At 44.7% G+C, this 13,144-nt stretch overlaps 4 non-coding genes across 4 annotated transcripts; 3 read left to right on the forward strand and 1 right to left on the reverse strand.

Moving 5' to 3' along the window:
- Positions 1–272: 272 nt before the first annotated feature.
- trnak-cuu (transfer RNA lysine (anticodon CUU)) lies at positions 273–345 on the reverse strand. The gene has a single exon. It is a non-coding gene; the product is annotated as a tRNA-Lys (tRNA).
- Positions 346–3,696: 3,351 nt separating this feature from the next.
- Positions 3,697–3,768, forward strand: trnae-uuc (transfer RNA glutamic acid (anticodon UUC)). The gene has a single exon. It is a non-coding gene; the product is annotated as a tRNA-Glu (tRNA).
- A 4,179-nt stretch (positions 3,769–7,947) lies between these two features.
- Positions 7,948–8,021, forward strand: trnat-agu (transfer RNA threonine (anticodon AGU)). Its single transcript has one exon. It is a non-coding gene; the product is annotated as a tRNA-Thr (tRNA).
- Positions 8,022–9,186: 1,165 nt separating this feature from the next.
- On the forward strand, positions 9,187–9,258 carry trnam-cau (transfer RNA methionine (anticodon CAU)). The gene has a single exon. It is a non-coding gene; the product is annotated as a tRNA-Met (tRNA).
- The last annotated feature ends 3,886 nt before the right edge of the window (positions 9,259–13,144 follow it).

The raw sequence follows: 13,144 nt of genomic DNA on the forward strand, positions 1-13,144 counted from the left end.
AAAATGGTACATTGTAGTTCTAGAATGTTAAGCTGCAGTTCTAGAACAATAGGTTGAAGTTTTAGAATTTGAACATACATTGTCAACAGACTTTAGTTTGATCTGAGGAACAGGAGGTCAGCACAAGCCATTATTGTAGAATGCAGGCACATTTTAGACTGGTAAATTACAGGGATTTTTACACTGGGATGGACCTGCTAATCTTGCGATTGGCCGACGATCTGCCCCAATACAGTGCAGAACTCAGGCATTCCCACTCTCTAAAACACCACCGCCCAACGTGGGGCTCGAACCCACGACCCTGAGATTAAGAGTCTCATGCTCTACCGACTGAGCTAGCCAGGCACTTCTTAACCCTTTTGTTGTCCTTTGGGTCCTGGGGACCCGTGCAGTTTTACCCATAGTGTTGTCCTTCAAGTCCCCGGGACCCGTGACGTTGTACTTTGGGTTCCAGGGAGCCGTAGCATTGTCCTTTGGGTCCCGAGGACCCTTGACGTGGTCCTTTGGGTCCCCGGGACCCATGACATTGTCGTTTGGGTCCTGGGGACCCTTGACGTTCCTTTTCGGGTCCCAGGGACCCTTGACATTGTCCTTCGGGTCCATAGGACCCGTGGCATTGGCCTTGCGGGTCCCAAGGACCTGTGGCATTGTCCTTCGGGTCCCGGGGACCCTTTACGTTGTCCTTCGGGTCCATAGGAGCTTTGACGTTGTCCTTCGGGTCCCGGGCACCCTTGACGTTGTCCTTTGGGTTCCAGGGACCCGTGGAATTGTCCTTCAGGTCACAGGGACCCTTACGTTGTCCTACGGGTCCCGGGACCCATGACGTTGTTGTTTGGGTCCCGGGGACCCATGACGTTGTCCTTCGGGTCCCAAGGACCTGTGCCATTGTCCTTTGGGTCCCGGGGACCCTTGACGTTGTCCTTCGGGTTCATAGGACCTGTGGCATTGTCCTTCGGGTCCCTGGGACCCGTGGTATTGTCCTTCGGGTCCCGAGGACCCTTGACGTTGTCCTTCGGGTTCCAGGGACCCGTGGCATTGGCCTTATGGGTCCTTGGGACCCGTGGCATTGTCCTTCGGGTCACATGGACCCGTGGCGTTGTCCTTTTGGGTCACGGGGACACGTGGCGTTGTCCTTCGGGTCCCTAGGACCCGCGACATTGTCCTTCGGGTCCCAGGGACTCGTGGAATTGTCCTTCAGGTCACAGGGACCCTTGGCATTGGTGGTACACTCAATCGGACGTATTATTTCTGCTACCCTCCCATCGTCCTGCTTTTGAGTCCCTGGGATTCTGGCCAGTGGCTTGTAGTTGTAGTAAAAACAGGAAAGGCAAAGGCGAGTGGAAAGGGAGGTTAAAAAATAAAACTAAAGGCTTGACATCAGTCTACTAATTATTTTCATTACACACACACACACAATATACACTTTAGACACATTTGTCTTCTTGTTCTCGTCATTTTTTTTCACGTCATCTTGTTTTGGACCTGTGCACTTGTTGCACGTGGCTCGGCACAGCCGGGGAGCAGCTGCAGCATGGCCCGTCGTTTGACTCTGGAGTTGAAGCTGCATCGGATTCTCGTGAGCGGCGTTGCCGCTAGCAATGTCTCCGCTGAAGCCAAGGTACAAAAAGGAGAAAACCCACAAGAGGCCCGCGACAAACACGACGACGACAACCACCACCACCGTGACTGTGATGGCGGTTGTGTGCGTCACAAGAGGACCAACACATACACGACCACAGCGGCGAAAAAGACTACTGCTGCTACGACGACGACGACAAAGATGATGACCAAGGCCAAGTGGACGTTGAAGTTCAAGACGAAGAAGGAGAACAAGTGAAGGAAGAAGAAGAAGTAGAGGAAGAAGAAGACGAAGACAAAAAAGTACAAATAGGAGAAGACGACGAAGAAGAAGAGGAAGAAGAAGAAGAAGAAGATGGTAGTGAAGACGAGGGGCAAGAGGAGGATGAGGAAACATTTGTGTCAAAAGATGGCAAAGTCAAATGGTCCTCGAAAACGTGTCATCCCAGTGTCCCTAGACCTCATTGCCACGCTACCGAAAAAGACAAACCCGACCAAGAAGAGGACACAACAGACGCTGCTGTTTGTGGCTGCCACAAATCTCGAGGGTCAAACGAGATGCGCCACAGCCGGAAAGTGGAAAGAGATGGACGTCACGGACCTGCGAGCCTACCTCGGGCTGCTGCTCCTCGCGGGCGTGTACCGGTCCCGCAACGAGGCCTTGGAGAGCCTGTGGCACGAGGAGAGCGGCAGGGCCATGTTCCGTGCCACGGTGCCAATCAAGCAGTTCCACGCGTACTCTAGACTGTTGCGATTTGACGACCGTGTGTCAAGAGCTGCCCAATGAGCCTCGGACAAACTGGCTGCCGTACGAGAGGTGTGGGACGAGTGGACGCGGCAGCTGCCTCGCCTCTACAACCCGGGCACCGACGTGACGGTGGACGAGCAGCTGGTGCCCTTTCGAGGTGTTGTATTTGTTGCTTTGTTGTTGTTTTCGTTTGTTTTTTTTGTACCATTGCCGTACAATTGTCTTAGTGTGTGTGTGTGTGTGTGTGTGTGTGTTACATTTTTTCTTCCATCTCTTTCCATCATGTTCCATCTTCTTGTTTGGACACGCCACTTTCACACACCCGAGAGGGATCTGGTCGCCCGCGTGGTGCTGGACGTGACCGAGGGCCTGAGGGGCCCGTGTAACGCGACGTGCGACAACTTTTTCACCTCCTACGCGCTGGCCCAGCGGCTGCTCGTCGAGCGGCGCCTCACCGCGGTGGGCACGATGGGCAAAAACAAGCCTGAGCTGCCGGGGGCGTTGCCCGCCACAAAGGGCCGTGCGGTCTTCTCGTCCAAGTTTGCCTTCACGCCCGTCCCCACTCTGGTGTCCTACGTGCCCAAGAGGCACAGGAACGTGGTGCTGCTGAGCACGCTGCACACGGGGGATGCGCGCGTTGGCGCCGGCAGGCAAGCCAAACCTGACATCATCCTCCACTACAACCACATCAAGGGAGGCGTGGACAACCTGGACAAGCTCGTGGACACATACAGCTGTCGCTGGAAGATGGTGCGCTGGCCCCTCGCCGTGTTCCACAACATCCTCGACGTGTCCGCCTACAACGCCTTTGTGCTGTGGCGAGAGCTCAGGCCCGAGTGGATGCGCGGCAAGCTCAACAAGAGGAGGGCGTTCCTCGAGCAGTTGGGAAGGGCGTTTGTGAATCCGCTCATCGAGAGACGGCGGCGTCTGCCTCGCACGGAGGCGTCCGCCGCACTTGTCAAAGCCGTCGTCAAAGCGAGGAGGTCCTGTGGTGGTGGCGGCTGTAGTGGCGGCTGTAGTGGCACAGTCACAAGGGGCCTAGAGGAGGACGGGGATTCTGAACCGGACACACCGAGGGTGCAAAGCAAAAGGAAGCAGTGTCAGCTCTGTCCAGAGGGAAAGGACCGCAAATCACACATTGTGTGCAGTGGCTGCAAGAGATACATCTGCGGGAGCTGCTCGCGGGCCTACTACTGTGCAGACTGTGTTTGTCCTTAGCCTCTTGGCCCGCGTGGACAAAGCCCCGAACAAACCTTGAATCTGTTTTGGATAAACACACACATGGGGCATGTTGAGTAGTCACCTGGTCGCTAATGTAACTTGAAGAAGCTCCACATTTGACAGTATTGACTGGAAGTGATAGTAATCAGTCCCATATGGTCTAGCGGTTAGGATTCCTGGTTTTCACCCAGGTGGCCCGGGTTCAACTCCCGGTATGGGAATCAATGAAGGTCTCTAGCAAGATAACTAAGCTATTTATTATTGGTCTTGTATTAAATCATGGATGTAGTTTTACGTACTACTCGTCATTAATGGAGGAAAATAGGAACAACCCCAGGTTTAATTTCAGCACTGTAGCCAGGCTGACGGAAGGTTATATGGTTATACAGATATATATATATGTACGGATATAGGTTGCCCATTGTTCATTTAGACTTACCAGCAACATGATACCATTAAGTTATGAAGACCATTAAGCTTGTTGCAATGATCACGGTCTTCTGGACAGCAGGAGAGTAGACCATAATTTGCACAATGCCTGAGAACACCAAATGTTATTGCACACCTGGTTGAAAATTGGCTAAATTGGCCAAAACGGTTCAAAAGCTCAAAGTCACAACTCATCATGGCCACTAGCAGATTGTGAAAATCCTGCAAACCTGCATGACATAACTGGCACCACTATGCCAGTTGTTCATGAATTGCAGCTCAAATTTCTAGAATGAAAGCTTAACTTTCTAGAACTGCAGCTTAACATTCTAGAATTTAAAGCTAACATTGTAGAATGGCAGCTTAACATTCTTGAACTTCAACCTAACATTCTAGAACTGCCAAGTAACATTCTAGAACTGTAACATTTCAGAAGTTGTAAGTGAAATTTTTGGACCGCAACTCAAAACTTGCTAGCTCAGTCGGTAGAGCATGAGACTCTCAGGGGTGTGGGTTCGAGCCCCACGTTGGGTGGTGGTGTTTGAGAGAGTGGGAATCCCTCAGTTCTGCACAGTATCAGATGGCTGTACTGGGGTGGATCGTCTGTCAATCGCAAGATCAGCAGTTCCATCCCAGTGTACTAATCCCTTTAATTTACCAGACTGAAATGTGCCTGCATTCTATGATCATGGCCTGTGCTGACCTCCTGTTCCTCAGATCAAACTAAAGTCTCGGGACAATGCATGTTCTTCAACCTATTGTTCTAGAACTGCAGCTTAACATTCAATGTAACATTTTAGAACTGTAATTAACAGTTTAGGGCCGCAACTCTTAAAATTCTACAACTTCAACCTATTGTTCCAGAACTGCAACTTAACATTCCAGAATTGCAGGTTAACATTCTTGAACTTTGACCTAACATTCTAGATTAACAGCTTAACATTCTAGAAATTAAACATAACATTCTAGAACTACAACACAACATTGTAGAACTGTAAGTAACATTTTAGGACCATAACTCTTAAAATTCTAAAACTACAACCTATTGTTCTAGAACTGCAACTTAACATTCCAGAACTGCAGCTTAACATTCCAGAACTGCAGCTTAACATTCTTGAACTTAAATCTAACATTCTAGAACTGAATATTAACATTCTAGAACTCAAACCTAGCATTCTAGAACTGCAACTTACCATTCTAGAACTAAGATGTAACCTTTTAGAACTGTAAGTAACATTTTGGGACCGCAACTTACAAATATTCTAAAACTTCAACCTATTGGTCTTGAATTGCAACTTTACATTGTATAATGGCAGCCTAACGTTCTAGAACTACAACATAACATTGTTGAACTGTAAGTAACATTTTAGGACCATGACTCTTAAAATTCTAAAACTACAATCTATTGTTCTAAAACTGCAACTTAACATTCCAGAACTGCAGCTTACCATTCTAAAACTACAATGTAACATTTTAGGACTATGAGCAACCTTTTGGGAATGCAACTTATACAAATTCTAAAACTTCAACCTATTGTTCTGGAATTGCAACTCAAATTTCTAGAATGAAAGCTTAACTTTCTAGAACTGCATCTTTACATTCTAGAACTTCAACCTAACATTCTAGAACTGCAGCTTAACATTCTAGAATTTAAAGCTAACATTGTAGAATGGCAGCTTAACATTCTAGAACTTCAACCTAACATTCTAGAACTGTAACATTTCAGAACTTTTGAGTGAAATATTTGGACCGCAACTCAAATCTTGAGAAGTGCCTGGCTAGCTCAGTCGGTAGAGCATGAGAGCATAATCTCAGGGTCGTGGGTTCAAGCCCCACGTTGGGTGATGGTGTTTTAGAGAGTGTGAATGCCTGAGTTCTGCACAGTATCAGGTTTCTGTATTGGGGCGGATCGAATGTCAATCGCAAGATTAGCAGTTCCATCCCAGTGTAAAAATCACTGAAATTTACCAGACTTCTAGCATTCTACGATCGTGGCCTGTGCTGACCTCCTGTTCCTCAGATCAAACTAAAGTCTGGTGACGATGCATGTTCAAATTCTAAAATTTCAACCTATTGTTCTAGAACTGCAACTTAACATTCCAGAACTGCAGCTTAAAAGAAAGTTGACATTAATCAAAAAGAAAGTTGATGTGTATATGCATTAATCAAAAAGAAAGTGCATGTGTATATTCATTAGTAAGTAGACCTTGTGGCCCAACGGCAGACTGTCAGTAGAAACAAACATTTTTTGTTGTAAGAAAACTTGTTTAATTTGTTATTAATCTATTTTGTAATTTTACATATGTTTAAAAATATCAGAATTCATATTGATATTGCAGTATTCATAATCAATATTGCAAAATCACATTTTGTCAAGATCATGCAGCCCTAGTGTGTGTGTGTGTGTGTGTGTGTGTGTGTGTGTGTGTGTGTGTGTGTGTGTGTGTGTGTGTGTGTGTCATCTGGTGGGTGTTGATGGACTGCGGATCACGGAGCAGACACGAAGCGGAGTGGATCTGCCGCTGGTGGAAGTCAGGGGAAAGGCCTCCTGTGTGGCGTGAGCATGGCATTTTCTTGGTCTTTGCACACCAGAAACTTTTCTGACGTGGCGATGTTGCTGCTAATCTTGTCTGTACACATGGGACTGAAATGCTTAGGAATCCCCATCAGTCATTCAGAACTGCCCAAGGTACTTGTGAAATAGGCTCTTTTTTGTCTGATTGATGGTACCAACTGTAATGGAGTCTGTCAGGCCTCAGCAGAGAACCCCTCTGCTGTAAAAGCAGAACATATTTTACAGCTGTGATTTGGACTTGAAATCCAAAATAAATAAATAAATAATAATAAATAAATAAGTATTCAGTGATGTATACTGAAGACGTTAAAATCAGGCAGTCAGTGCCCAAAGTGCCTTGGCCGGTAAGGTTCATGTTTATTTCACCTCTGACCTCAGTCAGCATCACATGCACCTAAAACCCCACCCGACAGTGATGTCACAGGGTCCTGGTGTACACCTGGGCCACGTTCAGCCCCAACAAAACAAGCATTAAAAAATGGGTCCAATCCATTTCCCTTTATTGCCCATCAACAGGCCACACCTGGGCAAAATTAAATAATGCTTGTTAGGCACTATAGCAACAACTAAAAATATATATATATATACACTCTTTCTAGTGCTGATAACATAAATACTGACTGATAATTAAGGCACTGAATTTGTACCCAGGATCTCTTGTTTACAAGACAGGTGTTTTAACCACTAAGCTACAGTGCCTCCTACAGGTTTGTGTGTCATGCAAGATTACAATGAGTTAGTGACCAGGGTTCCAACCATCCATCCATCTTTGTCAAGCAGCTCCAGCAGGGGACCCCGAACTTCCCTTTTCTGAGCAACTGGGGGATCCTTAGGCGTTCCCAGGCCAGGTTAGAGATATATTCCCTCCACCTAGTCCTGGATCCTCCCCGAGACCTACTCCCAGCTGGACGTGCCCGGACCACCTCCATAGGGAGGTCCCCAGGAGGCATCTAGACCTGGTCACCACTTTCTCATTTTTGTATTGCAGCACATCCAGCTGATAGAGCTTCTCAATGATCTGGAAGAGCTCCATGTTGGAAGGAACAGTGGATGTCAAAAGGTACTGTTGCGGTCGTAGCTGTTGCTCCACGATTCGTGCTGGGCCCTGAAGCGTCCTCCCCAGTCTGGTTCAAATGGTGACTGGTCCACCTGGTGGACCGAGCTTCACTGGCTCCACTTTAATTTTTGTGTTTCTTGTTGTTTTAACAAGTATGATATTACTGAAATGTAATTAGTAAAGAGTTATATTACTGTGTTAAAGCAAAAAGGAATACATTACTTTATTTGCGTTACTTTTGTAACACGTTACTCCCAATACTGCCAATCAGTACACTGCATGTTTAGCTTATTCAAGGTAAAAGAGAAATTGAGAATTAACATTACACCTGCTAATGGAGGTGTTGTGGCTTAGTTGGTTAAAGTGCCTGTCTAGTAAACAAGAGATCCTGGGTTCAAATCCCAGCAGCACCTTGTTGTTGCAGAGATTACCTCTGTTTGCATCCCATCATCATGTCCACCCAATCCCCCTGCTACCCATTAAACAGATCACTTTGCATTCAGTCTCGTAATCACCATAAAAATTAGGTATCACTGAAATTCAAACTTGTGTTGCTGCAGTCAGAGTATACAGCGCTCATCCTGAATGGGCCACTATAGTGCATCAGAATTGCTTGTTGAATGGTCTGTTAGCTTTGAAACCCCCCTTTCCCCACAGCTACTAATTGTCAGATATGGGTGGGGGAGTAGGCACTGCGTCCAAGGCAGCTTTATTTGTATAGCACATTTCAGCAACAGGGCAATTCAAAGTGGTCCAACCCTTTCTGTGTAAAAAAAAACAACTAAAGAAGTCTCTTGTTTGAGAGACAAAACTTGTCCAGTTGCCCTTGGCCTAGTTGTGATCTTTAGGGGTAATAGCATGGATCAGGAACCAAAACGGACACTGTGGGCATTGTACGGCAATATTTGACACGTTTAGACCATGAAGACAGTTATCAGTTTATTTCCCATCTGGCAGGTATACTTGTGGACTCAGTTGGACATTTTGAAGATAATTGCACAATGTTGACCCAATTGTCAGTCTATTTCCCATTTGGCAGGGACATTTCTTGATTCAGGTGGACATTGTAGACAGAAACATTGGTGGATCTTTATTCCCACCATGGGATTTAGCCTGTATTGCACATTGGGGTACAAGGTCAATAAGATGCCATTAACATCTCGCGCAATGTATTGCCATTGTCAAGCAAATTGCCACCCTAGTGACTTTCTTCCATGTCTCCATGAACGCCCATATGTTTGGGCTGACAATTACAAGAGCAGCCGGAAACCCTAGTCGACCCAGTCCAAACCATCGTGGTAAGCCTCACTTGGTGTCCAAACTAAAATGATACGAGGCTACTTGGTAGACTCCTTACTGATGTTTATATCTGTACTCACAATGCCCTGTTTTAAAAAAAAAAAACAGAAAATCACAAGTGTTACATGTGAATAATCAATGTGTGAGTAATCAGGAAGCTCACATAAAAGATAGTTGCAAGGTCTACCAAATGCTTAACTTTCCAACCCGTGAGCGGTTGGAACCTTGGTTGCCACCTTCCATCAAAATGTCAATCACAGACCTGGGCAGCAATTCCAGAGCAGAGTGGCGCAGCGGAAGCGTGCTGGGCCCATAACCCAGAGGTCGATGGATCGAAACCATCCTCTGCTAATTGCTATGCTTTGTATCTATTTCCTGTCTGTTGATGTTTAACAAAGCATCAGTTTCTGAAATGAAATGGTTCCACCTAAATACTGGAGCATAAAACAATAAATATACTACAGTACAAATTAATACCTATTGCAGCTCTTTCAAAAGACTCTACCATAATACCTGCTTTGAATCAAAGCCATATCAACTGCTTGGAAGGCAGCTATGCTCACCACTATACCACCATTGCTGGACAATATAACGTTCACTGCAAATCTTGCAACACATCTGGTCATTGAGACTGAAAATAAATGCTCAGAGATGCAACAGTGGCTTCCAGTACCTATGAGGTATTACAATATTGTCCATGAAGGCACATCTGCCATAGAAGGATGTGTGACCACCATTAAAGGATGGCTTTCTTTGTCGGCAGGATTCAAACTTGCGAGGGGAGTCCCCAATGGATTTCAAGTCCATCGCCTTAACCACTCCGCCACGGCAACCTAAAAAGCAGAGAAATACTGATTTCCACTAATAGTGATAACCTATTCAAGGCAAGGCAAGGAAGCTTTATTTATATTGCACCTTTCAGCCATAGGGCAATTCAAAGTGCTTTACACAAAAAGAGTTAAAAAAGAGTTAAAAAATAAAAATAGATAAAACACAAGAATAAAAGTTACAGTGCAGTATACAAAATCAAACATTAAAGAAATTAACAACCATTTAAAGAAAGGCAACATCAAAAAGAAAGGTCTTCAGCCTTCAGCGTTCTGAATCAGCTGCAGCTGTCTGATTGATTTTTTAGGGAGACCTGTAAAGACCCCGTTACAGTAGTCAAGTCTACTGAAGATGAAAGCATGGACCAGTTTTTCCAAATCCTGTTGACACATAAGTCCTTTGACCCTTGATATATTCTTAAGGTGATAATAGACTGACTTTGTAAATGTCTTAATGTGGCTGTTAAAATTCAGGTCAGAGTCCATGACTACACCAAGATTTCTGGCTTTGTCTGTTGTTTTTAACATTGTTGTTTGAAGCTGAGCGCAGACTTTTAATCGTTCCTCTTTTGCTCAAAAAACAACCACCTCAGTTTTTCCTTCATTTAATTTCAGAAAGTTCTGGCACATCCAGTTGTTAATTTGTTTGATGCACTCAGTCAGTTTATGTATTGGACTATAGTCCCCTGACGATAAGGTTATGCAAATTAGTGTGTTGTCCGTATAACTATGGTAACTTATTTTGTTGTTTTCCATAATCTGAGCCAGTGGAAGCATGTTAAGAACCAGTATTAATGCAAAGAAAGGACTGGAGCATTTGGAACTCTGGAACTCTGTCTGGCTTATTTATGTAGCATGGAAGCTACCGTTAGCTAACTAGCCAATAGTTACAATCACAATCGGACTGAAAATTGTTCTATGTCCTATAATGTTACAGACCGACGCGATACCAAACGCATTATTTTTTTAACCCAGCCACGCAGTAAGGCAAGAGCCTCACAGGAGCAGGCAAAGAGCAGCATGCGGCTCACGAGTCGCATGTTCGCCACCCCTGCACTAGAAGATCATGGCCACTTGGTAGCAGTAGGCCCTTGTTGTTGTGAAAGCATAGTGGGAACTCTGAAATATCAACTGTTGACAGTATGAGCTAGCCAGGAGTCAAACCTAGAATCTTCTGAGCCGTAATCAGACACGTTATCCATTGCGCCACTAGCCTTACGTTCAGCATTAGCAATAGCTACGTTCTCACACCATTGCATGCAAACAGGGTTGATCTTTGTTGGCAAGTGTATAGAAGGCCAGTTAACCGTTTGTTACAGTCCAAAATTTGGGGACTCTTGTAGGACTTTTAGGCTAAGCTGTCCAGTTTCTATCAATGTAAAGTAAAGCAGAAGATGTAGTAATTCAAAGAAACAACAGAAAAGTAGCTTCTCACAGGTGCCGTGACCCAGATTCCTACCGAGGTTGCTGCAGCCACCGCAACGCAGAGTACCAAGCACTATAAGATCACGACCATGTGGTATTAAAATCACCGCGTTGTTGTGATAGCATAGTCGGAAATCAGATCCAAAATTATGCTGCTATTTTCTAGGTTCCCCTAATTGATGAGTAACAACTGACAATTCCAGGGACTGTTTGTCTAGTACTGCTGATTCTAAAAAAACAACAACAGTGAAAGCTTGATGATAGCTGTGTTTCAGTTAAATTGAAGGATTTAGAGCTGTTTTAGCACATGTTGAAAAGCTATTTACGCATCATTTGGCTTTTTACTGTGTATTTGATTTACTGTGATAGACAGTTTTTACAGGAGTAAACTTGGAAATGAGGATCAAGTAATTTGATAGCTAAAGAACAGAACAAACTATCCAGGAGTCAACCCTAACATCTTGTGATCTGTAGTCAGACGCATTACCCATTGCCCCACTAGCCCTACTAGCTTTCCAAAGCTGCCATGACCCGGATTCGAACAGGGGTTGCTGCGGCCACAACACAGAGTACTAACCACTATACGATCACGGCCACTTGGTAGCAGTAGGGCCTTGTTGTTGTGAAAACATAGTGGGAACTCTGAATATCAACTCTACTGATATTTTCCCGCTTTCCCTGATTGTTGACTTACAAATGAAGTTTACATGGATGGTTTATCTAGCACTGCTGATTCTGTCCTTCAGGGACAATTTTTATTTTCAAGGAAAAATGATTAGCAAGCAAAAACAAAAAACCAACAACAAAAGCTTGATTATTGCTGTAGTTGACTGACACCAAGAGGCTTAGATGACTTTACACACATGTTGAAAAGATAATTACTCATCATTTGGCACTTTGTAGATGTACATTTTATTTGTAGAGTTTGTCCTGGGGGGTGAAGTTGGAAATGACAAACAAGAGATTTAGTCGCTAAAGAGCACTACGAGCTAGCCAGGAATCAGACCTAGAATCTTCTGATTTGTAATCAGACACATTATCCATTGCGTCAAAGCTGGGGAACAATAGTCTGTAAGGGGGGGGGGAGAAGAGGAAAAAGGGGAAGAGGGAGGAAATGAGAGAAAAGATGAGAAAGATGCTAAATTACACACAAAGAAAAATCACATCTACAAAAATAAAATTTGACGGATGTGACTCCCTGATGGTCTAGTGGCTAGGATTTGGAGCTCTCACTGCCGCGGCCCGGGTTCAGTTCCCGGTCAGGACTTGACAGATACAGGTGTAACATTTGAAAGAGTAAGTTCCTAGACTTTTTTTTGGTTGATTTAGATTTGTCAAATTCTTCCTCATTAGTTTAACGCTGAACCCCAACACTTTTAAAGAGTTCCATTCCCTTTAAATCAAACCCCCGACAGCGGATGTATCCTGTTGACATCATTGATCATAAATACTTAATCTGCCTCCATTTCAATAACAATTCTTTTCATTTTTCAAACAGTAACTAAACCCCTAACCAACATTTTTTTCCAAAAAAAACAATGTCTGTGAATGTCAAGTAAGTAATGTTATTTAGATTCAGGTCCAAATTTTAACATTTTAGTGCAATGCAAAGGTGCATAACAGATTGCTTTCTACATACCTGGAGCGATGCAAAGCAGGGGTGGCCAACTAGTCAAGGAACAGCAAGAGACTTGGTATTTAAGACTACAAACTGACTATGTGACAGATGTGTAATCTGTCATGTCCTGCCTTCTGAAGATCTAGCCAGGCGCCATTCCTCGCCTAAAACAACATGAGTCATTCCAGTAAGTGAAGAGGAAACTCACATGTACAAAGATAAATTTGGAATATATGACTCCCTGATGGTCTAGTGGCTAGGATTTGGCGCTCTCACTGCCGCGGCCCGGGTTCGATTCCCGGTCAGGGAATGGTCAGGACTTGATACACTCTAAAGCAGATCTGTACTTTTACATACATTTTCATGT

The sequence above is a fragment of the Etheostoma spectabile genome, unplaced genomic scaffold (assembly GCF_008692095.1).
Source record: "Etheostoma spectabile isolate EspeVRDwgs_2016 unplaced genomic scaffold, UIUC_Espe_1.0 scaffold00018584, whole genome shotgun sequence".
In the NCBI taxonomy this organism is placed as follows: Eukaryota; Metazoa; Chordata; class Actinopteri; order Perciformes; family Percidae; genus Etheostoma; species Etheostoma spectabile.